Here is a 26,408-nt window from a genome sequence, read left to right on the forward strand (position 1 = left end):
GATAATCCTTTTTCCAAACCCTCTTGGAGAAAGGACAATATCCTAGGAATCCTAACCTTACTCCATGAGTAATTCTTGGATTCACACCAATAAAGATATTTACGCCATATCTTATGATAGATTTTCCTGGTGACAGGCTTTCGTGCCTGTATAAGGGTATCAATGACTGACTCGGAGAAGCCTCGCTTTGATAAAATCAAGCGTTCAATCTCCATGCAGTCAGTCTCAGAGAAATTAGATTCGGATGATTGAAAGGACCTTGTAGTAGAAGGTCTTGTCTCAGAGGCAGGGTCCATGGTGGAAAGGATGACATGTCCACTAGGTCTGCATACCAGGTCACGCAGGCACTATCAATATCACCGATGCTCTCTCCTGTTTGATTTTGGCAATCAGTCGAGGGAGCAGAGGAAACGGTGGAAACACATAAGCCAGGTTTAAAAACCAAGGTGCTGCTAGAGCATCTATCAGTGCCGCTTCTGGGTCCCTGGACCTGGATCCGTAACAAGGAAGCTTGGCGTTCTGGCGAGACGCCATGAGATCCAGTTCTGGTTTGCCCCAAAGATGAACCAATTGAGCAAACACCTCCGGATGGAGTTCCCACTCCCCCGGATGAAAAGTCTGACGACTTAGAAAATCCGCCTCCCAGTTCTCTACACCTGGGATATGGATTGCTGATAGGTGGCAAGAGTGTGTCTTTGCCCAGCGAATTATCTTGGAGACTTCTAACATCGCTAGGGAACTCCTGGTTCCCCCTTGATGGTTGATGTAAGCCACAGTCGTGATGTTGTCCGACTAAAATCTGATGAACCTCAGGGTTGCTAACTGAGGCCAAGCTAGAAGAGCATTGAATATTGAATATTGCTCTTAACTCCAGAATATTTATTGGGAGGAGTTTCTCCTCCTGAGTCCACGATCCCTGAGCCTTCAGGGAATTCCAGACTGCACCCCAACCTAGAAGTCTGGCATCTGTTGTTACAATTGTCCAATCTGGCCTGTGAAAGGTCATAGCTTTGGACAGATGGACCCAAGAAAGCCACCAGAGATGAGAATCTCTGGTCTCTTGATCCAGATTTAGCAGAGGGGACAAATCTGTGTAATCCCCATTACACTGACTGAGCATGCATAGTTGCAGCAGTCTGAGGTGTAGGCGCGCAAATGGCACTATGTCCATCGCCGCTACCATCAAGCCGATTACTTCCATACACTGAGCCACCGAAGGGCGCGGAATAGAATGAAGAACACGGCAAGATTTTAGAAGCTTTGATAACCTGGATTCTGTCAGGTAAATCTTTATTTCTACAGAATCTATCAGAGTCCCTAGGAAGGAGACTTTTGTGAGTGGGGATAGAGAACTCTTTTCCTCGTTCACCTTCCACCCATGTGACTTGAGAAATGCCAGAACTATGTCCGTATGTGACTTGGCAATCTGAAAGCTTGACGCCTGTATCAGGTATCAGGATGTCGTCCAGATAAGGGGCCACTGATATACCTCGCGGTCTTAGGACCGCCAGAAGCGATCCCAGAACCTTTGTAAAGATTCTTGGAGCTGTAGCTAACCCGAAGGGAAGAGCCACAAATTGGTAATGCCTGTCCAGAAAGGCAAACCTTAGGAACCAATGATGATCTTTGTGAATCGGTATTTGAAGGTAAGCATCCTTCAAATCCACTGTTTAAGATCTTTAGATACAAAATGGGTCTGAAAGTTCCCTCTTTTTTGGGAACCACAAACAGATTTGAATAAAAGCCCTGTCCCTGTTCCGTCTGTGGAACTGGACAGATCACTCCCATAACTAGGAGGTCTTGCACACAGCGTAAGAATGCCTTTTTCTTTATCTGGTTTACAGATAATCTCGAAAGGTGAAATCTCCCTTGAGGAGGGGAAGCTTTGAAGTCCCGAAGATATCCCTGAGATATGATCTCCAACGCCCAGGGATCCTGAACATCTCTTGCCCACGCCTGGGCGAAGAGAGAAAGTCTGCCCCCTACTAGATCCGTTACCGGATAGGGGGGCGTTCCTTCATGCTGTCTTAGAGGCAGCAGCAGGCTTTCTGGCCTGCTTGCATTTGGTCCAGGACTGGTTAGGTTTCCAGCCCGGCTTGGATTGAGCAAAAGTTCCCTCTTGTTTTGTAGCAGAGGAAGTTGATGCTGCACCTGCCTTGAAATTTCGAAAGGCACGAAAATTAGACTGTTTGGCCCTTGGTATGACCCTTACCTCCAGTAATGTCAGCAATAATTTCCTTCAAACCAGGCCCGAATAGGGTCTGCCCCTTGAAGGGAATGTTAAGTAATTTAGACTTTGAAGTCACGTCAGCTGACCAAGATTTAAGCCATAGCGCCCTATGCGCCTGGATGGCGAATCCAGAATTCTTAGCCGTTAGTTTAGTCAAATGAACAATGGCATCAGAAACAAAAGAATTAGCTAGCTTAAGTGTTCTAAGCTTGTCAAGTATTTCAGTCAATGGAGTAGCTGTCTGAAAGGCCTCTTCCAGAGACTCAAACCAGAACGCCGCAGCAGCAGTGACAGGCGCAATGCATGCAAGGGGCTGCAGGATAAAACCTTGTTGAATAAACATTTTCTTAAGGTAACCTTCTAATTTTTTATCCATTGGATCTGAAAAAGCACAACTGTCCTCGACAGGGATAGTGGTACGCTTTGCTAAAGTAGAAACTGCTCCCTCCACCTTAGGAACTGTCTGCCATAAGTCCCGTGTGGTGGCGTCTATTGGAAACATTTTTCTAAAAATAGGAGGGGGGGAAAACGGCACACCGGGTCTATCCCACTCCTTATTAATAATTTCTGTAAACCTTTTAGGAATTGGAAAAACATCAGTACACTCCGGCACTGCATAGTATTTATCCAGTCTACACAATTTCTCTGGCACTGCAATTGTGTCACAGTCATTCAGAGCAGCTAATACCTCCCCAAGCAATACACGGAGGTTCTCAAGCTTAAATTTAAAAGTAGAAATATCTGAATCAGGTTTCCCCGAATCAGAAATGTCACCCACAGACTGAAGCTCTCCTTCCTCAGCTTCTGCATATTGTGACGCAGTATCAGACATGGTCCTTAAAGCATCTGCGCGCTCTGTATTACGTCTAACCCCAGAGTTATCGCGCTTTCCTTTGAATTCAGGCAGTCTGGCTAATACCGCTGACAGGGTATTATCCATGATTGCCGCCATGTCCTGCAAAGTAATCGCTATGGGAGTCTTTGATGTACTTGGCGCCATTTTAGCATGAGTCCCTTGAGCGGGAGTCAAAGGGTCCGACACGTGGGGAAAGTTAGTCGGCATAATTTCCCCCTCGTCAGAATCCTCTGGTGATAATTCTTTTAAAGATAACAGCTGATCTTTATTGTTTAAAGTGAAATCAATACATTTAGTACACATTCTCCTATGGGGTTCCACCATGGCTTTTAAACATAATGAACAAGGAGTTTCCTCTATGTCAGACATGTTTATACAGACTAGCAATGAGACTAGCAAGCTTGGAAAACACTTTAAATCAAGTTAACAAGCAATATAAAAAAACGTTACTGTGCCTTTAAGAGAAACAAATTTTGCCAAAATTTGAAATAACAGTGAAAAAAGGCAGTTTAACTAACGAAATTTTTACAGTGTATGTAACAAGTTAGCAGAGCATTGCACCCACTTGCAAATGGATGATTAACCCCTTAATACAAAAAACAGATTAACAAAACGAAAAATACGTTTTTTAAACAGTCATAACAACTGCCACAGCTCCACTGTGGCTTTACCTTCCTCAATACACGACTTTTGAAGCCTTTTGAGCCCTTCAGAGATGTCCTATAGCATGCAGGGGACTGCTGAGGGAAGCTGAATGTCACAGTTTGTAATATTAACTGCACCAACTGTAACTTTTATACTATAACAGTGGAAAGCCTCAGGAAACTGTTTCTAGGCAAAAATAAAGTCAGCCATGTGGAAAAAACTAGGCCCCAATAAGTTTTATCACCAAAGCATATATAAAAACGATTAAACATGCCAGCAAACGTTTTATATTGCACATTAATCAGAGTATATACCTCTGATAGCAAGCCTGATACTAGTCGCTTTTAAATCACTGTATTTAGGCTTAACTTACATTAATTCAGTATCAGCAGCATTTTCTAGCAATTCCATCCCTAGAAAAACCTAAAACTGCACATACCTTATTGCAGGATACCTTGCACGCTATTCTCCCTCTGAAGTTACCTCACTCCTCAGACATATGTGAGAACAGCAGTGGATCTTAGTTACTTCTGCTAAGATCATAGAAAACGCAGGCAGATTCTTCTTCTAAATGCTGCCTGAGATAAAATAGTACGACTCTGGTACCATTTAAAAACAATAAAACTCTTGATTGAAGAAAAAACTAACTATATTACACCACTTTCCTCTTACTACCTCCAGCTATGTTGAGAGTTGCAAGAGAATGACTGGATATGGCAGTTAGGGGAGGAGCTATATAGCAGCTCTGCTGTGGGTGATCCTCTTGCAACTTCCTGTTGGGAAGGAGAATATCCCACAAGTAATGGATGATCCGTGGACTGGATACACCTTACAAGAGAAATCTTGTTCCTTTGAAATTTGCTCGATAGCTCAGGTCTGGTTAAACTGATTAATTTCAGTTTGCTTGGCTTTGCTGCAACACAAGCGGACAGCTCCACCTACTGGCTATTTTATTAAATGCACTGCTTCTCAATGCTTTTCAATAGCAGTCACATGACTGGAAAAAAAGGTTGTTATTCTGAAATGGTATAAATTGAACCATTGTAAAACGAGGGCCACCTGTATATGTGTATATATATATATATATATATATATATATATATATATATATATAGTATATATATATATGTATATATATATATACTGTGTATATATATATGTATATATATATATATATATACACACACACTGTATAATATATATATATTTATATAAATAGATATGTACACTGTATATATATATATTGTATGTGTATATGTATGTGTATCTATATATATATATATATATATATACACACATCTCATGGGACATGTTAAGCATTTTTGATGTACCTGCACAAATTGGAGTAATGCTTAAGAGACAGAAGTTCCCATTCCATGCCAACCTCAGGAGAGTGCGGCTAAAGCCCATATACAAGAAAACTTTAGCTGTAAATCCCCCAGATGGGCTCACTGTGAAATAAAGAAAAGGCGACTTCCTCATCCCTCCGGTGTTGTGTGGCCTGATGTGCTGCCTGCGCTACACCGAGAGGGAACATTGCCAGTGACCCATCAAGGTAAATCCTTAGTTGCAATATACTGTGACACCTATATGGTCTCTAGATCAACAGTAAAAGCATGAAACAATGTAGTAAATCCATATCTCAATCTCTGCTTCAACACTAAAGAGAGTGTCCATCAGCTCACTCCACCAATAGTTCTTTTATTCCACACATAAGCTATGTTTTCTTTCTTTTTTCTTATAAGATGGGATATGATAAATCATTTATTGAGTTTAATAAAATGCTGTAATGCTACTGAGCATACTCTTAGGAGCCGATTTATTAAAGTGCGAGCGTACATGATACGATGTAGTGTATCATGTCCGCCGCACATCGATACATGCCGACAGCATATATGCTGTCAGCATTTATAATTGCCCAAGCAGTTCTTGTGAACTGCTTGTGCAATGCCGCCCCCTGCAGATTCGCGGCCAATCGGCCGCTAGCAGGGGGTGTTAATCATCCCGATCATATAAGACCACTGCTTCATAACTACTGTTTCCGGTAGACATGTGAGTTTCGTTTCGGGCGAATTCAGAATTTAGCTGAATCTTGGCCAATTCAGAGATTTGGATGCATTCGAATTTCCAAATCGGCACATCCCGAAAAATTCTGAAGATGAATAAATTAGTTTCCGATTTTTCTGATCCATTATTCATATTCAGAATTTTTCATTGCTCTATGTAGTAAATCGCAGTTCCCCGACACTAACTTTAAGTCTCTAAATCATTAAATAAAGCTATTAACCCCTAAACTGCCATTCCCGACACTAACTAAACCTTTTAACCCCTAAACCACTGTTACGAAACATCGCCGACACAAACTAAACATATTAACCCCTAAACCGCCTTTCCTAAACATCGCTGGCATGAACTAAACCTTTTAACCCCTAAACCCCCCACATCGCCAACACTAACTAAACCTATTATCCCCTAAACCCTAGTTCCCCAACATCGCCGACACTAACTAAACCTATTAACCCCTAAACCGCCGTTCACAAACATTCCCAAAACTAACTAAACCTATTAACTCCTAAACCGCCGTTCCCAAACATCGCCAACACTAACTAAACCTATTAACCCCTAAACCATTGTTCAGAAACATCGCCGGCACAAACTAAACCTATTAACCCCTAAATCGCCGTTCCCACACATTCCCAAAACAAACAACCTATTAACCCCTAAACTGCTGGCCCCCACATCACAACAACCTAAATTAAACTATATTAACCCCTAAAACTTACACCCCCTAACTTTAACATAATTAAAAAACACCTAAATTAAAGTTTAAAATTATTAACTAACTACCTATTTAAAACTAAATACATACTTACCTGTGAAATAAAACCTAAGCTAGCTACAATATAACAGTTATATTGTAGCTAGATTTTGTTTTATTTTTATTTCACAGGTAAGTTTGTATTTATTTTAACTAGGTAGACTAGTTAGTAAATAGTTATTAACTATTTACTAACTACCTAGTTAAAAAAAAAAAAATTTACCTGTGAAATAAGACCTAAGCTGCCTTACACTAAAACCTAACATTATAAAAATAATAAACAGTACACTATCTACAATTACACAAAATAAAAAAACTACCATTATAAAAAAAACTAACGAAATTATTCAAAATAATAAAAATAAATTATTAAAAATAATAAAAATTATTCCTATTCTACAAAATAAAAACAAACAACCCCTAACATTACAAACTCGCACCCCCCAAACCCACAAAATAAAAAACCTAACTAGAAAAACCTAATCTACCCATTGCCCTGAAAAGGGCATTTCTATGGGCATTGCTCTTAAAATGGCATTCAGCTCTTTTTCTGCCCTTAAAAGGGCATTCAGCTCTTTTAAGATTGCCAATTAGCCCTAATCTAGAAAAAAAAAAACCCACCTCAAAGAAACCTTAAAAAAAACCTAACACTTACCCCTCTTTAGGGACTCACAGTTGCTTAAGTCCAGCTTGAACAATCTTCATCCCAGAGTCTCCATCTTAATCCAGGCGGCTCCATCTTCATCCATCGTGGGACCGGCATCTTCTTCATCCCTGCGGAGGCAGAGCTGTCGATGCGCAGAGGCGGAGGTCCAGACGGAGGTCCATCGATCTGACGTGGAGGTCCTCTTCATGCAATCGTCCTCCGCACACTGAGGATTTATATGCAAGGTATCATTGCAATCCTATTGGCTGAAAAATTTAAATCAGCCAATAGGAATGAGAGCTGCTTAAATCCTATTGGCTGATTTGAACAGCCAAAAGGATTTAATCAGCTCTCATTCCTATTGACTGACATTTTCAGCCAATAGGAATGCAATGGTACCCCCAGTATAAAAAGGGTACCTTGCATTTGAATCCTCAGTGTGCGGATTGATAATTTGTTTGTTATTTTTTGTAATGTGTTTTTAAAACTTTTTGGGGTGTTTTTTTCCCGATTAGGGTTAATGGGCACTCTTAAAAGAGCTGAATACCCTTTTAAGGGCAGTAAAAGAGCTGAATGCCCTTTTAAGGGCAATGCCCATAGAAATGCCCTTTTCAGGTCAATGGGTAGATTAGTTTTTTTTATAGTGTTTCATTTATTTTGTGGGTTTGGGAGGTAGGGGTTTATAATGTTAGGAGGTGTTTGTTTTCATTTTTTAGAGCTGATTTCTTTAGGGCAATGCCCTACAAAAGGCCCTTTAAGGGCCCTTGGTAGTTTATTATAGATAAGGTTTTTTTTTTGGGGGGGTGTTTTTAAAAAAAACAAAAAAAAACAGGTTATTAGAATAGGAATAATTTTTATTGTTTTGGATAATTTCGTTTGTTATTTTTTGTAATAGTAGTATTTTTTATTTTTTGTAATTTTAGTGTTTATTATTTTTTCTAATGGTAGGTTTTTTTATTTTTGTAATGTTAGGTTTTAGTGTAAGGCAGCTTAGGTTTTACTTTTATTTCACAGGTAAGTTTGAATTTATTTTAACTAGGTAGTTAGTAAATAGTTACATAAATTAGTAATGTTAAATTTTTCGTTTTTTCGGATCCATTCTTTATTCATATGCATTATTCTATAACTTCAGAATAGAATAATGCATATGAAATAAGAATGGATCCGAAAAAATGAACGGATCCGAAAAAAACGAACGGATCCGAAACTGATTTAACATAACGTAACTAATTTGCCAAAACACATTTTTTTTTTAAACTTAACTAAATTAATTTTTCAAAATTTTTTTTTTTTAACTACTTGAAAATGAAACAAGGGGAAAACGAAAATGAAAACAAGGGGAACAAGGGCCGTTCGCCCCTTGTTAAATCTACCCCTTAGCCATTAAAGATGATTATCATCTCCTAAAAAATGGTAAAGGGAGGGGGAACAGTAAGGACACACACACTGGAACATACAAAATTTAGTCTTTGATCAGGCCAGCACGTGCACTGTCCACCCTGGGGCAGATCACAGGTTTTCAAATGTAAAAAATGCAATATAGTATATTAAAACAATGGACAACTTAGTCATCAATCACCGCCCGAAGTCCACCGTTCCTGAAAACTCTGTGTTCACTTATCCCAAACAGCTACCCTCATGAGAGATGAGCAAGGCTGTACAAATGTGAGTGCTGTGTTTAAAATGGAGAAGATTAACATTCAAAGTTCACAACTATACTCCAACAGTATAAACAAAAGCAGCTTACTCACAATGGCATATTCCTTTAAGAACGGAACTCCCTTTATATTCGCTGTAACTCTCTCTCCCAGATCCGTAATGAAGTGCTGTAAGCGTTGTAGTGTGCAATCCGTATCGTGCCCTCTGTGCTGTTCTCATTCCACTTTCATGGGCCGTCTTTTATGCAGACTTTCATTCACTACCCTTGGGGTGTTGTACACAGATATTGGATAAATCTCCCCTGCAGAATCCCAACCAACTTGTCCGTGCTCACTATTGGCCAAACAGCATCCGCATGATCATACAATGAAGTAGTTAGGAGCACCAAGTGAGTGGGGTTTTAGAATAACTATTTATTGTTACATACAAAGTAAAAGTAAAGGGTACAATGCCCTAGGTGAAACCTCTATAACGGGAGGCAAAAGAAACAATGGCTGACATTGTTTCTTTTTAACAATAAATAGTGATTCTAAAACCCCACTCGCTTGGTGCTCCTAACTACTTAATTGTTTGATAATCATCTCCTGCCACTATTTTTGGAACAATAAAGTATAGAAGTATTTTCTATAAGAAAAAACTAAGGGGACGCGCTGTAGTGTTGATAGAAATTGTGTTGATGTGAATGAAATTCTTCTGATATCGTGTGAGTTGAACCGTGACAGATAAGTATGTGAGAGTAGAGGTGTATATGTGTATATGATTGAGTGAAATCTTGTTAATCAAAGGAGAATGTGTGACTTGTTACAAACCGTAAGACTTGAAACAATTGTGATACATAAGCAAAAAAATCATGAAACAATTGTGATACCTAAACAAAAAATCAGTTGGAATATTGCAAAGAACTAAAGACTTGCAACAAAATATGTGAACAGTTGAATTTGATTAAACTCAAAAAACTGAAAAGTCCAATATGTGATAAGTGTTCAGAGATAAAAAGTCCAAATTCAATGTAAAGGATATATAAAGAACAAAAGTTCAAAGGATCAAAACAAATGGCTTGCTCCGCTTGAATCCAAGGTGTGATGAATCAGGAAATCTAGGAGGATAGAAAAACAAGGGGCGCCAACATAGTGTGAATCAGTTTGGAAAACTGGAAAACAGTAGTTATAATAAAATCTACTCACAAGTGGAGTGGCACCTAGAACCAACTGGGTGCATACTGGCAGGCTGACATTCAGGACCAGCAGTCAGTACGCTGGGGGTCTCACCCGGGAGACCTGTGGGTGGGTCAGATGAGGTAGATGGAGTCGGCTGTGTGTCGTCTGGTGAGCCGGATCGCCACTGTGGAAGTCCAAAGGGCTGTGTTGTTTATCCCAAAAGGGTAGCTGCTCACACAATCAGCCTTGTTTCCAAACGAGTTTCCAATGTCAGTGTATGGAACAAAGGTTACATAAAAGACCATTTTTCTTGTTCTATCTAGAGTCTATCGACCATAACCATCTTATTTTTGTTTTCTAGAATATAAGATATGAGGGCTCTTTACAAGAACAATGTTTTCTGCAAACTCATATTTCTAATACATCCATATTATCTACTATTGTTTGGTATATTACGAGTGATATCAATCTCATTTGTTGTCATATCTGAATAGCTCTTTTAGATCAGTAAAAGCCTAGCATAAACAAGGTCAAGGGTTCGAGCCCAACCCAGAGGAAAACATATATATATTTTTTCTAGTTTATATATATTCTTTATTGATTATATACAGATTTGTTTTGCACACTAAACAATAGTCACCATTGGGATCTTATTTTCATATAACCCAATAGTCTTTTGAGGTGACAACATGTTTATCTATAGGATAGGATACATACACAGGTTTACCTTTTTTTTTTTTTTTTTTCAGAAACACTATCACAGGTGTTACTCATCAATGCAAATACATGCTGTTTTTATGTTTGTTCTTTTTGTTTTTTGTTTTTTCATGATATGAATATATTATCTGATTGCTGCTCAAACACAATTTTGATACGTTCCATTTTTTATTGTATTTTCGTTTTTTAACATTTTATTGTCAATTCTTTGGAGATGACCTCCACATTTTGATTCCGGGTCACTGTCAGGTATAAATGGTAGCCTGTTGAACACCTTTGTATATGCCTGAGGAAACGGTCCTTTACGGACTGAGAAACGCGTAGCAATTAAATACTTGTTTTTAGACAGACCCGGTTTTCTGTGCCTTTTTAATATTACCACAGTTTGCAGTGGTTATACCCAGTTTGGTTTTTATCCCTTTGTTCCATACACTGACATTGGAAACTCGTTTGGAAACAAGGCTGATCGTGTGAGCAGCTACCCTTTTGGGATAAACAACACAGCCCTTTGGACTTCCACAGTGGCGATCCGGCTCACCAGACGACACACAGCCGACTCCATCTACCTCATCTGACCCACCCACAGGTCTCCCGGGTGAGACCCCCAGCGTACTGACTGCAGGTCCTGAATGTCAGCCTGCCTGTATGCACCCAGTTGGTTCTAGGTGCCACTCCACTTGTGAGTAGATTTTATTATAACTACTGTTTTGCAGTTTTCCAAACTGATTCACACTATGTTGGCGCCCCTTGTTTTTCTATCATCTTTGGAACAATACTGCAATGCCAAGGACCATCAGTATCAGCACACCCAAATATTGGTAAAATACAGCGGTATGCCCACTGTTTTCTCCATAGCTGCAGGAGATACATTAACAGGAGCATTTTTATTATGATAAATAAAAGGGGTGTGGTTTAGTAGGTAGAATGATCCTTGGGATTTTCAACAGAAAGGCACGTTTAATTACCAATATAATTCTTGTTTTGTGAGTAATGAAAACTTGGATAGAAAATAATACTGAATGTTAGCACTTTCTAATAATATGTACATTTGTTTGAAGTTGTTTAGCTGTTTAACTGTGTATTATTATTCTATTGATTTAAACTGAGTAAATGAACTGAACGATTTTTTACCCATTTCTTTATTATCCCAAATACCTTGTTCATAGAAATATATATTTGTATACCCTGTTAAAGCCTCAGGGGTCGATTTATAAAGCAGTGGATTCTGCTTCCGACCCTCTCTGCTTCAGTTCCGACTGAAGCGGAAGTTTAGAAGCAGCGATCCTAAGACCGCTGCTCCTTAACTTGTCCGCCACCTCTGAGGTGGCGGACAGCAATCAGCCCAATCGAATAGGATTGGGTTGATTGCTAGCGGCCGATTGTCCGCAAATCTGCAGGGGGCGGTATTGCACCAGCAGTTCACAAGAACTGCTGGTGCAATGATAAATGCGACAGCATATGCTGTCGGCATTTATCGATGTGTGGCGGACATGATTCGCTATAGCGGATCATGTCTGTCCGCACCATGATAAATTTACCCCTCAGATTTAAAGTGATGATAAATCCTAGCGTTTTTCAAACACTAGGATTTACCAGTGATGCAAATAAAGGGGACTTTCAGTCATGAAGTATAAAATACTTCATGCTGAAAGTTTCTTTATTTGCCTGTAGCGTATGCCACGCTGAACGCCTCAGGCCTCCCACGGCAGAACGTTATTTTGTCTGTAAGGTGATGTTAGCCATTAGCCGTGCGGCCCAGTTGAAACTATGCTGTATGGCTAGCACGTTATTGGCTAACATTACCTCATACGATTTATCATTTTATATCACCATCTCAAAGTGTTTAATGACCCTTTAAAAGCATTGTATATAGCTTACATTTACTTTCATTGCAATTTTGAGGGCATTTTACAGACATTCGCATAAAGAAGTTCTAAACCGTGGGATATGTTGTTGCTTTACAAATAAATGATAATAATAAACAGATAATGGCAAACCACTGCATCATCACAAAACTGAGACATTGTTTACAATATGTAAGACGAAGTTCATGAGATGAATTTTAGCAGCATATTTGGTGAGAGGAACAGGAAGGCTATTGACATAAAAAAGCGTCAATAAACACATTTGGCTAGATTACGAGTTGTGCGTTAGGCTGAAAAAGCAGCGTTAACAGGTCCTAACCCTGCTTTTTCACTACCGCTGCTATTACGAGTCTTGCAGGTTATGGGGCACTGCACACTTTTTTGGCCTTACCGCAAAACGACGTAAACTTCTTAAACCCTTTTTTCTATGGGACTTCCATAGCGCTGGTATTACGAGTCTGTCCTAGGAGGCCAAAAAGTGAGCAGTACACCCTACCTCATCAAGAGTCCTATCGCATATAAAAGTCAGTAATTAAGAGTTTTACACTACAACGCCGTAGCATAAAACTCATAACTAAAGTGCTAAAAAGTACACTAACACCCATAAACTACCTATTAACCCCTATACCGAGGCCCTCCCGCATCGCAAACACTACAATAAAATTTTTAACCCCTAATCTGCCGCTCCGGACATCGCCGCCACTATAATAAACATATTAACCCCTAAACCGCCGCACTCCCGCCTCCAAACACTAGTTAAATATTATTAACCCCTAATCTGCTGTCCCTAACCTCGCCGCCACCTACATTATACTTATTAACCCCTAATCTGCTGCCCCCAACATTGCCAACACCTACATTATTTTTATTAACCCCTAATCTGCCGCCCCCAATGTCGCCGCAACCTACCTACACTTATTAACCCCTAATCTGCCGCTCCCAATGTCGCCGCCACTATTCTAAATGTATTAACCCCTAAACCTAAGTCTAACCCTAACCCTAGCACCCCCTAACTTAAATATAATTACCATAAATCTAAATAAAAAATAATATTATTACCTAAATAATTCCTTTTTAAAACTAAATACTTACCTATAAAATAAACCCTAAGCAAGCTACAATATAACTAATAGTTACATTGTATCTAGCTTAGGGTTTATTTTTATTTTACAGGCAAGTTTGTATTTATTTTAACTAGGTAGAATAGTTATTAAATAGTTATTAACTATTTAATAACTACCTAGCTAAAATAAATACAAATTTACCTGTAAAATAAAACCTAACCTAACACCTAACACTACACTACAATTAAATAAATTAACTAAATTAAAAACAATTAAATTAGCTAAATCACAAAAAAACAACACTAAATTACAGAAAATAAAAAAACAAATTACAGATCTTTAAACTAATTACACCTAATCTAATAGCCCTATCAAAATAAAAAAAGCAATTTTCAATAGCCCTTAAAAGGGCCTTTTGCGGGGCATTGCCCCAAAGTAATCAGCTCTTTTACCTGTAAAAAGAAATTCAACCAACCCCCCCAACAGTAAAACCCACCACCCACACAACCAACCCCCCAAATAAAATACTAACTAAAAAAACCTAAGCTCCCCATTGCCCTGAAAAGGGAATTTGGATGGGCATTGCCCTTAAAGGGGCAGTTAGCTCTTTTGCGGCCCAAAGCCCTAACCTAAAAATAAAACCCACCCAATACACCCTTAAAAAAAACCTTACACTAACCCCCTGAAGATCGACTTACTGTTCTGAAGACAGGATATCCATCCTCAAGGAAGCGGCAGAAGTCTTCATCCAACCGGGCCGAAGTCCTCAACGAAGCCGGGAGAAGTCTTCATCCAAGCCGGGCGAAGTGGTCCTCCAGACGGGCAGAAGTCTTCATCTAGACTGCACCTTCTATCTTCATCCATCCGACGTTGAGCGGCTCCATCTTCAAGACATCCGAAGCGGAGCATCCTCTTCATCCGGAGTCTTCTTACTGAATGACGGTTCCTTTAAGTGACGTCATCCAAGATGGCGTCCCTTAGATTCCGATTGGCTGATAGTATTCTATCAGCCAATCGGAATAAAGGTAGAAAAAATCCTATTGACTGATGCAATCAGCCAATAGGATTGAAGTTCAATACTATTGGCTGATCCAATCAGCCAATAGGATTGAGCTCACATTCTATTGGCTGTTCCAATCAGCCAATAGAATGTGAGCTCAATCCTATTGGCTGATTGCATCAGCCAATAGGATTTTTTCTACCTTAATTCCGATTGGCTGCTAGAATTCTATCAGAACAGTAAGTCGATCTTCAGGGAGTTAGTGTTAGGTTTTTTAAGGGTATATTGGGTGGGTTTTATTTTTTAGATTAGGGTTTGGGCCGCAAAAGAGCTAACTGCCCTTTTAAGGGCAATGCCCGTCCAAATGCCATTTTCAGGGCAATAGTTTTTTTTAGTTAGTATTTTATTTAGGGGGTTGGTTGTGTGGGTGGTGGGTTTTACTGTTGGGGGGGTTGTTTGTATTGTTTTTTACAGGTAAAAGAGCTGATTACTTTGGGGCAATGCCCCGAAAATGGCCCTTTTAAGGGCTATTGATCGTTTAGTTTAGGCTAGGGTTTTTTTTTATTTTGGGGGGGGCTTTTTTTTATTTTGATAGGGCTATTAGATTAGGTGTAATTAGTTTAAAGATCTTGTTATTTGTTTCTTATTTTCTGTAATTTAATGTTTGTTTTTGTACTTTAGCTAATTTAATTTAATTTATTTAATTGTTTTTAATTTAGTAAATGTATTTAATTGTAGTGTAGTCTTAGGTGTTATTGTAACTTAGGTTAGGTTTTATTTAACAGGTACTTTTGTATTTATTTTAGCTAGGTAGTTATTAAATAGTTAATAATTATTCTACCTAGTTAAAATAAATACAAACTTGCCTGTAAAATAAAAATAAACCATAAGCTAGCTACAATGTAACTATTAGTTATATTGTAGCTAGCTTAGGGTTTATTTTATAGGTAAATATTTAGTTTTAAATAGGAATAATTTAGTTAATGATAGGAATTTTATTTAGATTTATTTAAATTATATTTAAGTTAGGGGGTGTTAGGGTTATGGTTAGACTTAGGTTTAGGGGTTAATATGTTTATTATTGTGGCGGCGACGTTGGGGGCAGCAGATTAGGGGTTAATAAATGTAGGTAGGTTGCAGCGACATTGGGAGAGGGAGATTAGGGGTTAATAAATTTAATGTAGGTGGCGGCGATGTTGGGGGCAGCAGATTAGGGGTTCATAAGTATAATGTAGATGGCGGCGGTGTCCGAGGCGGCAGATTAGGGGTTAATAAATATAATGTAGGTGTTGGCGATGTCGGGGCAGCAGATTAGGGGTTAATAAGTGTAAGATTAGGGGTGTTTAGACTCGGGGTTCATGTTAAGGTGTTAGGTGTAAACATAAATTTTGTTTCCCCATAGGAATCAATGGGGCTGCATTACTGAGTTTTACGTTGCCTTATTGCAGGTGTTAGACTTTTTTTCAACCGGCTCTCCCTGTTGATTCCTATGGGGAAATCGAGCACGAGCACGTACGACCAGCTCACCGCTGACTTAAGCAGCGCTGATATTGGAGTGAGATATAGAGCAAAATTTTGCTCTACGCTCACTTTTTGTCTTTTAACACCGGGTTTGTAAAATCCCGTAATACCAGCGCTGTAGGTAAGTGAGCGGTGAGAGAAAACTGCTTGTTAGCACCGCATAGCCTCTAACGCAAAACTCATAATCTAGCCGCTAGAAAATACAAGATTTTTCTACAGACTTCACTTAATCAAACTATAAAATTAAATAAATGAGTATAATAGGTGACTGTGAAAATGTCCTGAATTTATTGAAACTTTGTTTGCCTAGATTGTTTTTCAATGTTCAAACTCCACCGACCACTTGCCTTATTTTCAGGAGCCAATCTGGACTTGTTGCTTGAGCAGACACAGCTAGCCACAGTCCTTTTGCTAGCGAAATATCTATTGTTTTGCAGTTTGTTATCTTATCATCTCTGCTAAAGCAATTAGGGACATATATACACCAGGGTGAAGCCTGCCATGTGCACTTTGAGTTCTTAGAACTGGAAAACCAACAGCTTTCAGACTTAAAGGGACACTAAAGTCAAAATTAAACTTTCATGATTCAGATAGACTATGCAATTTTAAAAATCTTTCCCATTTTCTCCCACTATCAAAATGCGTACAATCTTTTTATATGCACACTTTCTGAGACACCAGCTCCTACTGAGCATGTGCAACATTTCACATTATATGTACAGTACATGTATGTGTTTGTGATTGGCTGATGGCTGTCACATTATATAGGGGGAGGATGAAATGGTCGTAAAATCTACTACTCATTTAAAATTAAGTGCTATAGCATTGTCTTTCTATTATGTATTTGTTGATTATAGAATCCTACAGTATTTAATGGTTGTTTAAATTAGAACCAAATGGGGGACAATAATTAAACTATGTTGTAAAGTTGATTTTGTATGCATATTTAAACTTTTTTTAAGTATAATCTTGAGTGTTTATTGTTCCTTTATGGCTACATTATTTTACACACACTGCACATATATGTACATAACATTACATAATACACAATACGTTGCATTTATGTTTTTCACATGTACACGTTCATTTTACATTTAAAGGGACACTAAAGCAAAATTAAGCTTTTTAAAATTCAGATAGAGCACACAATTTTAAACAATATTCCAATTTACTCTCATTGTCAAAATGTGCACTTTCTCAACCAGCTCCTATTGAGCATGTGCAAACATATTCATATATATACGTATATGCATTTTGTGATTGGTTGATGGCTGTCACATGGTACAGGGGCAGTAAAAATAGAAATATCTTTGAAGCTTGTCAGAAAGAATTTTGAGCTCATTTGAAATTCATACTATTGTATTATCTTTTTATAATGCATTTGATACTGATGCCATTCTACTGTATTTAATGGTCCTTTAAACATCTAGTATGTTTTGTAAGGAGGGGCAAAAATCTGAAACTGAGAGAGTGAAAGCGTAAGTGAGGGGGGAAGGAGTGAAAGGAGTAAGAGGAGGCATGAGATAGAGTGAATGAAAAAGGTAGAGAAAGAGATGAAATGGGGATATATTGAGAGAGTGAGAAGGAACGTGAAAGAGTAAGAAACCATTCAGATGGTAACATTATTAGAGAAAGAAATGGAGGAGTTTGAGATAGAGAAAGTACAGGAGCACATCAGTGAAAGGACAAAGGTAAGAAAAAATGTACAAAAAAAATGTAAGTGCAAAGAAATGTAATGTATAAAACACAGGTTTTATGACTGTTACACAGCTGTCAAGCCTAAAACGGGGCTAGTGGTAAAACTAGATAAGAAAACAGGTGGTAGACCTCCAATTGAAATAGTCTTTAACAAATAGGTAGATATGTTCTCAATTTAACTAAATGTTTTGAAATAATAAAGTAGTTCAATCTGTAGTTACGCTATATCTACAATTCATTTGTCCATACAGAACAAAAAACATTTGCTGTTTATAAGGTCAAAAATGGGTTTGTCTAACATCTCTCTTCAAACAATCTTTAATTTTCTATTTTGGTCTTTTTTTGCCGGTTTTTCTAGATTCCTTCTATAGGAAAGATCACATTCCATTTTTAAGATCAACAACAACTATTTATAGCAACACAAATCTTCATATAATGTAATAGAGAGTTTTATTGTTGCTAACTCTGGAACTGGAATAAGATCTTTGTCTATGTTTGCAATCATATTTATAATGACCTCTATGTTCCTTTCTTTGTCTAAGGGCTTATGTCTTTTTGATTCTTTTTATTTATTCCTTTTACTCATATATCTGCATTGTATCAGATAGTATATATAATCAATTTACTTTGAAATATAGTAAAGATTGTCTATTAGTAAAAATAATAAAATTTGATAACAGGTTATTATTTTAAGTTTACAAACTATTTAGATACATTTTTTTATATTTTCATATCTATCTTTAGAATGTTACTGTTTCCACTGATCTCTTCTGCTAATGTAATTATCCTATAGAATTTTTGGAAAATCGCACTCTCCCATAAATAAAAATGTTCTAAGTTTTGTACATTCTTCCATATGTAATAGTAGTTGGTTTCCCCAATATTTTACTAAATTGTTTATTAGAGGGTATTTGTCAGTCATATTTCAGTTCATTGTTTGCTTGAAGCTTGAAATATGGATTTCTTCCCACAAGGCCATATTTTAGTCCAATGTAATTACTGTTATTTTTGCAAGGGAAAAAAAATTCTGAAGCTGATAATCTTCGGGGCATGAACATACAATATGAATAAGACTACAAAAGTACCTGCATAGCTAGCTAAGGACATTAGTAGTCTTGGGCACAGATAATTGTCATAAGACATTCTGGAGCTTATAGGGACATAAAACTTTGATTACAAGTGGAGCATAAAAATGGTATCTCTATAGTGTGCTAACATCTCTAGAATGCAATCCATAGCTCTTCCATTTTTACTGTCTTACTAAAAGTTCAAAGTAAAATGTTAGCGCTTAAGCAAAATCTATGGGCGGATAGCGTGGTCCTATTAAATGCCTCACATGGGCCAAGCTGAAAAACTCAGGTGCTGGCTATTGCCTGATCTCTAAATCAAAGGTCCTCTAAACTTTTAAGCTTTTAAATATATATATGGTATGGCATGGTATATTACAATGTGTTGTACTGGGAAGGGCTCAAAGCAAAGGTGTATATGTATGTGTATAGATTTGTATGTGTGTATGTATATAAGTGTCTGTATGTATATATGTGTGTATGTATACATTTGTATGTGTCGTCTCACATACACATACATATGTACACACATATATGCATACACACTTATATATCTACACACATACTAATACACACACATACAAATACACCTTTGAGCCCTTCCCAGTCCAGCACCTTGTCATATACCATAGCGCTTTAATTCACTTTTTTAATATTTATTTAATAAAAAAAACCTGTATATTTAATTTAATTTAATATATATTAATATATCGGTGTGTGTGTGCAAATGGATTTATTTTAATATACTATACATCCATTTCGTTATGCTTTTATTTTATCCCTAAACACATTATTTCAGGTCTCCCAGCGCAATACATTTTTCAGCACTATTATGTGTTGCTCTCGAGCCCAACACATAACTCACAACTTTTTGCTATCCATTGAAACCATAGGACATAATAACAGTTTGTGATAAACCTTTTTTTTTCAATTACATATAATACTAGATTGTGGATAGAACACCATATCAGCAGAGCTATCAGTAGCACTCCACTAATCTAGGCCTTTGTAATTATAAGAATTTTCTATGTTCTTATAATAAATTGACATACCCGTTAAGCATGAAAACTTTCCATGGCCAGACTGCCCCCACTATTTGTCTTATTTGTTTCTGGAAGAGACAACGCTTACCACAGCAAACTTATTGTCAAAACTTTTATTGGAATGTACTATTTTATCTTATCACAAGTTAGGAATCTGTATGTAGCAGGGTTAGGCTTGTTAAGCCTTCCTTGTACACTTCCAGCTCTCAAAAGTAGAGAACCCTACATTTTTTAGAGATAAATAATAGGAAAAGGGGGCAAAATAAATAAATAAATTATATTGCAGAGTGTTTGCTACTTATAATCATTTTATATTACAGTTTCATAGATTTTTATGTCTTTATAAATAGAAGTACAAAACGAAAGTGCGTCAGTACAAGTTCAGACAAAGGCTACTGACTTTGAATCAGTGAGTGTTTGATATACGTTTTCATAAAGCACTGATGGGCATTTCCATAACTGTGGGCTCCAGCATACACACCTGTTTGTCTAAAAGGTTATACTATTAAAATGTCTCCAGCATTAAAATGTCATTAGTAACATTAAGCTTTCAAATTTTGCAAGTTGTAAAATACATGGGTTTAAAATGTTGGAGCCCCAGACAGAGGACATTTCAGGTGTAGACTTAATAATGTAGGACAAACATGTTGACAATTAGAACTTCACCTTTGGACACAAACACAATATTACAGCCTGATTATAACTGTATTCAAATACCCAACCAACAACATAACAAAATGTAATTTTCTTTTTATTATTATTTTTAACAGGCATACAAACATTGATGAATAAAAATACCATGAGAAGAGTTGCATGAGTTAGCAATAATAATTTCAAGAATCTCCTTTCTAATTGACACAGTCAGTCTGTTATTTCAGAGTGTCAAAGAAGTAGACCTTTGTAGGGGAGTATAGCTCTCCGGGAGGAATAATAGGCGAATAGTCCTTCTAAATGAAGATCCCAATGAATGATGCTCAACAGAAGGAGATATATGTGAAAAAGACAACATTAATTAACAAATAAAATGTAGGTGTTCGTATGAACATATAAACAAATAAACATAAACACGAGACAGCAGGTTCGTAGTTTGGTTGAGTAGACCACTAGACAGCTAGGTTTGCTTATAAGAGTAAAGCTTAAGTAGTAGTGTAGAGAGGTTACAGGTATTTCCAATTAGTTTTACAGATGTGTCGGTAGAGAGGGTAGGGAGAAGAAGGGGAGGTTAGCGAATGGGATGATGTGAATAGATGTCCCTACATCTTTAGGAGCAATGCTAGTTGGGTTTGACATTGACTCCCAGTAAAATTTAACATCTAAAAACATAGAAAGTTTATTGCATTTGTAGTAACCATAAAGTTCTCAGAGTAGGATCTCATTTGTTTTTTTGTAACCATAGTTGTCCGGTAGATAGTCTTGTTAATTTCCAAAACTTGACCAGTAACAGCTTGGCGCTCTTCAAGCACATTTGGGAAAGTGTGGAGCATATTTTCCAGTAGCAACTTCTGTGTAATAGGGCCACATCTGGTGTTAAAAAAAGGTCTGGGCCTATAAGTGTTTGAAGTGTTTGCTCTACGGATTTGCATAAAGAAACTATTTTAGGGCATTACCACCACATGCGTAGCATAGTGCCAGCTGTGTTGCAACCTCTCCAGCATAGTGGAGAGGAAGACGAGTAGATTTTATTAAAGGAACATGAAACTCAAACATTTTCTTTTATGATTCAGATAGAGAATACAATTTTAAACAACTTTCTAATTTACTGCTATTATCTAATTTCTTTCATTCTCTTGGTATCATTTGTTGAAGGGGCAGCAATGCACTAATGGTTTATAACTGAACACATGGGTGAGCCAATGACAATCAGTAAATATATGCAGCCACCAATCAACAGCTAGAGCCTAGGTTCTATGCTGCTCCTGAGCTTGTCTAGATAAACCTTTCAGCAAAGCATAACAAGAGAAGGAAGCAAATCACCATATTTTTCGCTCCATAAGATGCACTTTTCCCCCCTTCAAAAGTAAGGGGAAATGTCTGTGCATCTTATGGAGCGAATGTGACTGCCTATGACAAAAAAAAATTAAGTGAATGACACCGCACAGTGACCTGGCTGGCTGGCTGACCCGGCTGCCCGTCCCGGCTATTATTGCTTTAAAGTTGTTGGCACTGTGGTGGTCTGTGCATGCCGTGCGTGTGTGTGTTGTCAGACTCATAGAGTGGAGGACTGGAGCGCGAGGCGGAGCTCACTTGCCTGACGTCACTCACTCTGAGACAGAGAGGGAGAAATCTTGCGGGATGAGCCGCCTGACATCTCCAAGTGAGTCATGACACAGGCTCACACACTGCAGCAGCAGCACCATCCATCCATCTGAGCCAGGTGAGGTGGTGACTGAGTGAGCCCGCCGCTGCGGCCTGCAGAAGACAGTCGACATGCGAGGAGCATGTGAGTAGGTAGGAATGGTTGCAGCACTGGTGGGGGTCTCTGAGGAGCCGGCATTTCTTGGAATGGGGTGGGGGGCTCTATAAGGAGGGGCATTTGAATTTCTACTAGGATGGGGCCTGAGGGGGGTCTCTCTGTCCGAGGGGGCCGAAGCAGCTGGGCACATGCAGTATGAGTGTCAATCATTCAATTAAAAATGACTTCTTCACTAGTTACAGCACTGGTAGTTTCCTTCCTGTCCTGATAATAATTATATTGGCATCAATTGATGGTTGTCCTGGCAGCAAGCAGCCAGCACCCAGGTTCTTTATTCCACTGTTGACTGCTGTTCTATTATTCTGTTATAGTTTATTAAATAGTTTACTACACCATTTGATTCAGAATATTTTTTTTCTTGTTTTTTTCCCTCTAAAAACTAGGTGCGTCTTATTCTCAGGTGCGTCTTATGGAGCGAAAAATACGGGTAAATAATAGAAGTAAATTGGAAAGTTTTTTAAAATTGTATTCTCTATCTGAATCATGAACGAAAAAATGTGGGTTTCATGTCCCTTTAAGCTTGACCGGTGTTAAATACCAGCTAAGGAGTATCTTAAAATTCATCTCTATGATTCGAGCCAAGGTGGTGGATCTACGGGTGTTATTGTAAATTTTCCTCCATTCCTGTTCTAAGTGTTGTGTCGTATATGTTGGGAGTTAGAACAAACTGTTATTTTTATTAGCAGAGCAGAAAAACTGCAGATAATGCTGCAATAGTCTATAAGGGCAATTATAGTGGGACAACAATATGCTTTAATTCATTACAGCATATAACTTTATTACTAGCAACCCTGCAGCTCTGTTTTACCCTCACATAGTTAAAATACCTTTATGTGTACCAAATAGTTAAAGTACTATTCAGGAGCTGCAGAGAACTGTTCCTGAGCAGAATCTTCCTGTGACCCAATCAGCAACGGTAACAAACCAACAGTGGGGCTTAAACACATGTGAGCGCCATTAGTGATATCAAATGCTCTGAGTAAATAGAGCATGCCATTTTTTCCACTTTAATATCCCTTTAACACATCGCAGTATTATAGCAGCTGATTTCTCCTTCTTACCGCATGAATATGAATTAAAGTGGTATTTCAGCCCCTATTCAGATGCTCTCTAAAATGGCTGCCCTGCCAGACTCCGAACAAAGATTTACATTTTTCCCAATTTGTTATGTTTTATTAATTGTATTATTTATTTTACAGGTAGGTATGCGGTACAGCCAATCAGAAGCATACTGCCCAACCCATAGATTACAATGGGAATATGCTTCCAGCTACCATTACTGTCTGTGGGTTGTGCAGTACACATCTGACTCACTGTACGGTCTGTCTGGAAGATAAAAAAAGCATTACAAAGGTGGTCCATCATGCTGCTTTTCAAAGATCACCCAAAGGGGGGCTAAAATACCACTTCTACACCTCTTCATACTGCAAGAAGGTTACATGAGCTACTAAAATCCTGCTATTCGTAAACAACAAAGCAGAAACATAAACTGTTTACTACCCCTTTAATTAGACATTTGAAGTATTTGTAGCAGTGACAAGGCTGTGCAACATTTTAAAGATCAGTGGCCATATTATAAAACCCAAATATTCTACCAGTACTTACCGCGTGGGTTATTTCTGGTGCTTCCAAATTCAAACCCATTACAATCCATACATCAGCTCAATGATAACCCATTTATCTTCAGGTTTTCAAATGCATTCGGCCAAAGCAAACACCCCAAGAATACTTTATTTATGTCTGTTTTCCAAGGCCTAGATTTGGAGTTTGGCGGTAGCCGTGAAAATCAGCGTTAGAGGCTCCTAACGCTGGTTTTAGGCTACCGCCGGTATTTGGAGTCAGTCAGGAAAGGGTCTAACGCTCACTTTTCAGCCGCAACTTTTCCATACCGCAGATCCCCTTACGTCAATTGCGTATCCTATCTTTTCAATGGGATCTTTCTAACTCCGGTATTTAGAGTCGTGGCTGAAGTGAGCGTTAGAATTCTAACGACAAAACTCCAGCCGCAGAAAAAAGTCAGTAGTTAAGAGCTTTCTGGGCTAACGCCGGTTTATAAAGCTCTTAACTACTGTGCTCTAAAGTACACTAACACCCATAAACTACCTATGTACCCCTAAACCGAGGTCCCCCCACATCGCCGCCACTCGATTAAATATTTTTAACCCCTAATCTGCCGACCGCCACCTACGTTATACTTATGTACCCCTAATCTGCTGCCCCTAACATCGCCGACCCCATTATTATATTTATTAACCCCTAATCTGCCCCCCTCAACGTCGCCTCCACCTGCCTACACTTATTAACCCCTAATCTGCCGACCGCAAAGCACCGCAATTTACGTTATCCTTATGTACCCCTAATCTGCTGCCCCTAACACCGCCGACCCCTATATTATATTTATTAACCCCTAATCTGCCCTCCACAACGTCGCCTCCACCTGCCTACACTTATTAACCCCTAATCAGCCGAGCGGACCGCACCGCTATTATAATAAAGTTATTAACCCCTAATCCGCCTCACTAACCCTATAATAAATAGTATTAACCCCTAATCTGCCCTCCCTAACATCGCCGACGCCTAACTTCAAACATTAACCCCTAATCTGCCGACTGGAGCTCACCGCTATTCTAATAAATTTATTAACCCCTAAAGCTAAGTCTAACCCTAACACTAACACCCCCTAAATTAAATATAATTTTAATCTAACGAAATTAATTAACTCTTATTAAATAAATTATTCCTATTTAAAGCTAAATACTTGCCTGTAAAATAAATCCTAATATAGCTACAATATAAATTATAATTATATTATAGCTATTTTAGGATTTATATTTATTTTACAGGTAACTTTGTATTTATTTTAACCAGGTACAATAGCTAAAATAGTTAAAATAATTACAAAATTACCTGTAAAATAAATCCTAACCTAAGTTACAATCAAACCTAACACTACACTATCAATAAATTAATTAAATAAAATACCTATAATTATCTACAATTAAATAAACTAACTAAAGTACAAAAAATAAAAACGAACTAAGTTACAAGAAATAAAAAAATATTTACAAACATTAGAAAAATATTACAACAATTTTAAACTAATTACACCTACTCTAAGCCCCCTAATAAAATAACAAAGCCCCCCAAAATAAAAAAATGCCCTACCCTATTCTAAATTACAAAAGTTCAAAGCTCTTTTACCTTACCAGCCCTGAACAGGGCCCTTTGCGGGGCATGCCCCAAGAAATTCAGCTCTTTTTCCTGTAAAAAAAACCATACAATACCCCCCCCAACATTACAACCCACCACCCACATACCCCTAATCTAACCCAAACCCCCCTTAAATAAATCTAACACTAAGCCCCTGAAGATCTTCCTACCTTATCTTCACCAATCCAAGTTCACCGATCGATCCAGAAGAGCTCCTCCGATGTCCTGATCCAAGCCCAAGCAGGGGGCTGAAGAGGTCCATGATCCGGCTGAAGTCATCATCCAAGCGGGAGCTGAAGAGGTCCATGATCCGGCTGAAGTCATCATCCAAGCGGGAGCTGAAGAGGTCCATGATCTGGCTGAAGTCTTCTATCAACGGCATCTTCAATCTTCTTTCTTCCGGATCCATCTTGCAGACCTCGAACGCGGAACATCCTGCTGGCCCGACGGACTACCGACGAATGAAGGCTCCTTTAAGGGACGTCATCCAAGATGGCGTCCCTCGAATTCCGATTGGCTGATAGGATTCTATCAGCCAATCGGAATTAAGGTAGGAATATTCTGATTGGCTGATGGAATCAGCCAATCAGAATCAAGTTCAATCCGATTGGCCGATCCGATCAGCCAATCAGATTGAGCTCGCATTCTATTGGCTGATCGGAACAGCCAATAGAATGTGAGCTCAATCTGATTGGCTGATCGGATCAGCCAATCGGATTGAACTTAATTCTGATTGGCT

The 26,408-nt window shown here is 38.4% G+C and overlaps 1 long non-coding RNA gene across 1 annotated transcript in view; it reads left to right on the forward strand.

Moving 5' to 3' along the window:
* Positions 1-17,661: 17,661 nt before the first annotated feature.
* The window catches only part of LOC128638986 (uncharacterized), a 144,588-nt gene continuing 135,841 nt past the window's right edge, over positions 17,662-26,408 (forward strand). Inside the window, exon 1 of the long non-coding RNA XR_008399135.1 lies at positions 17,662-17,869. This is a non-coding gene — a long non-coding RNA (uncharacterized LOC128638986). The remainder of the gene's footprint in view (positions 17,870-26,408) is intronic.

This window comes from Bombina bombina, chromosome 1, assembly GCF_027579735.1.
Source record: "Bombina bombina isolate aBomBom1 chromosome 1, aBomBom1.pri, whole genome shotgun sequence".
NCBI lineage: Eukaryota > Metazoa > Chordata > Amphibia > Anura > Bombinatoridae > Bombina > Bombina bombina.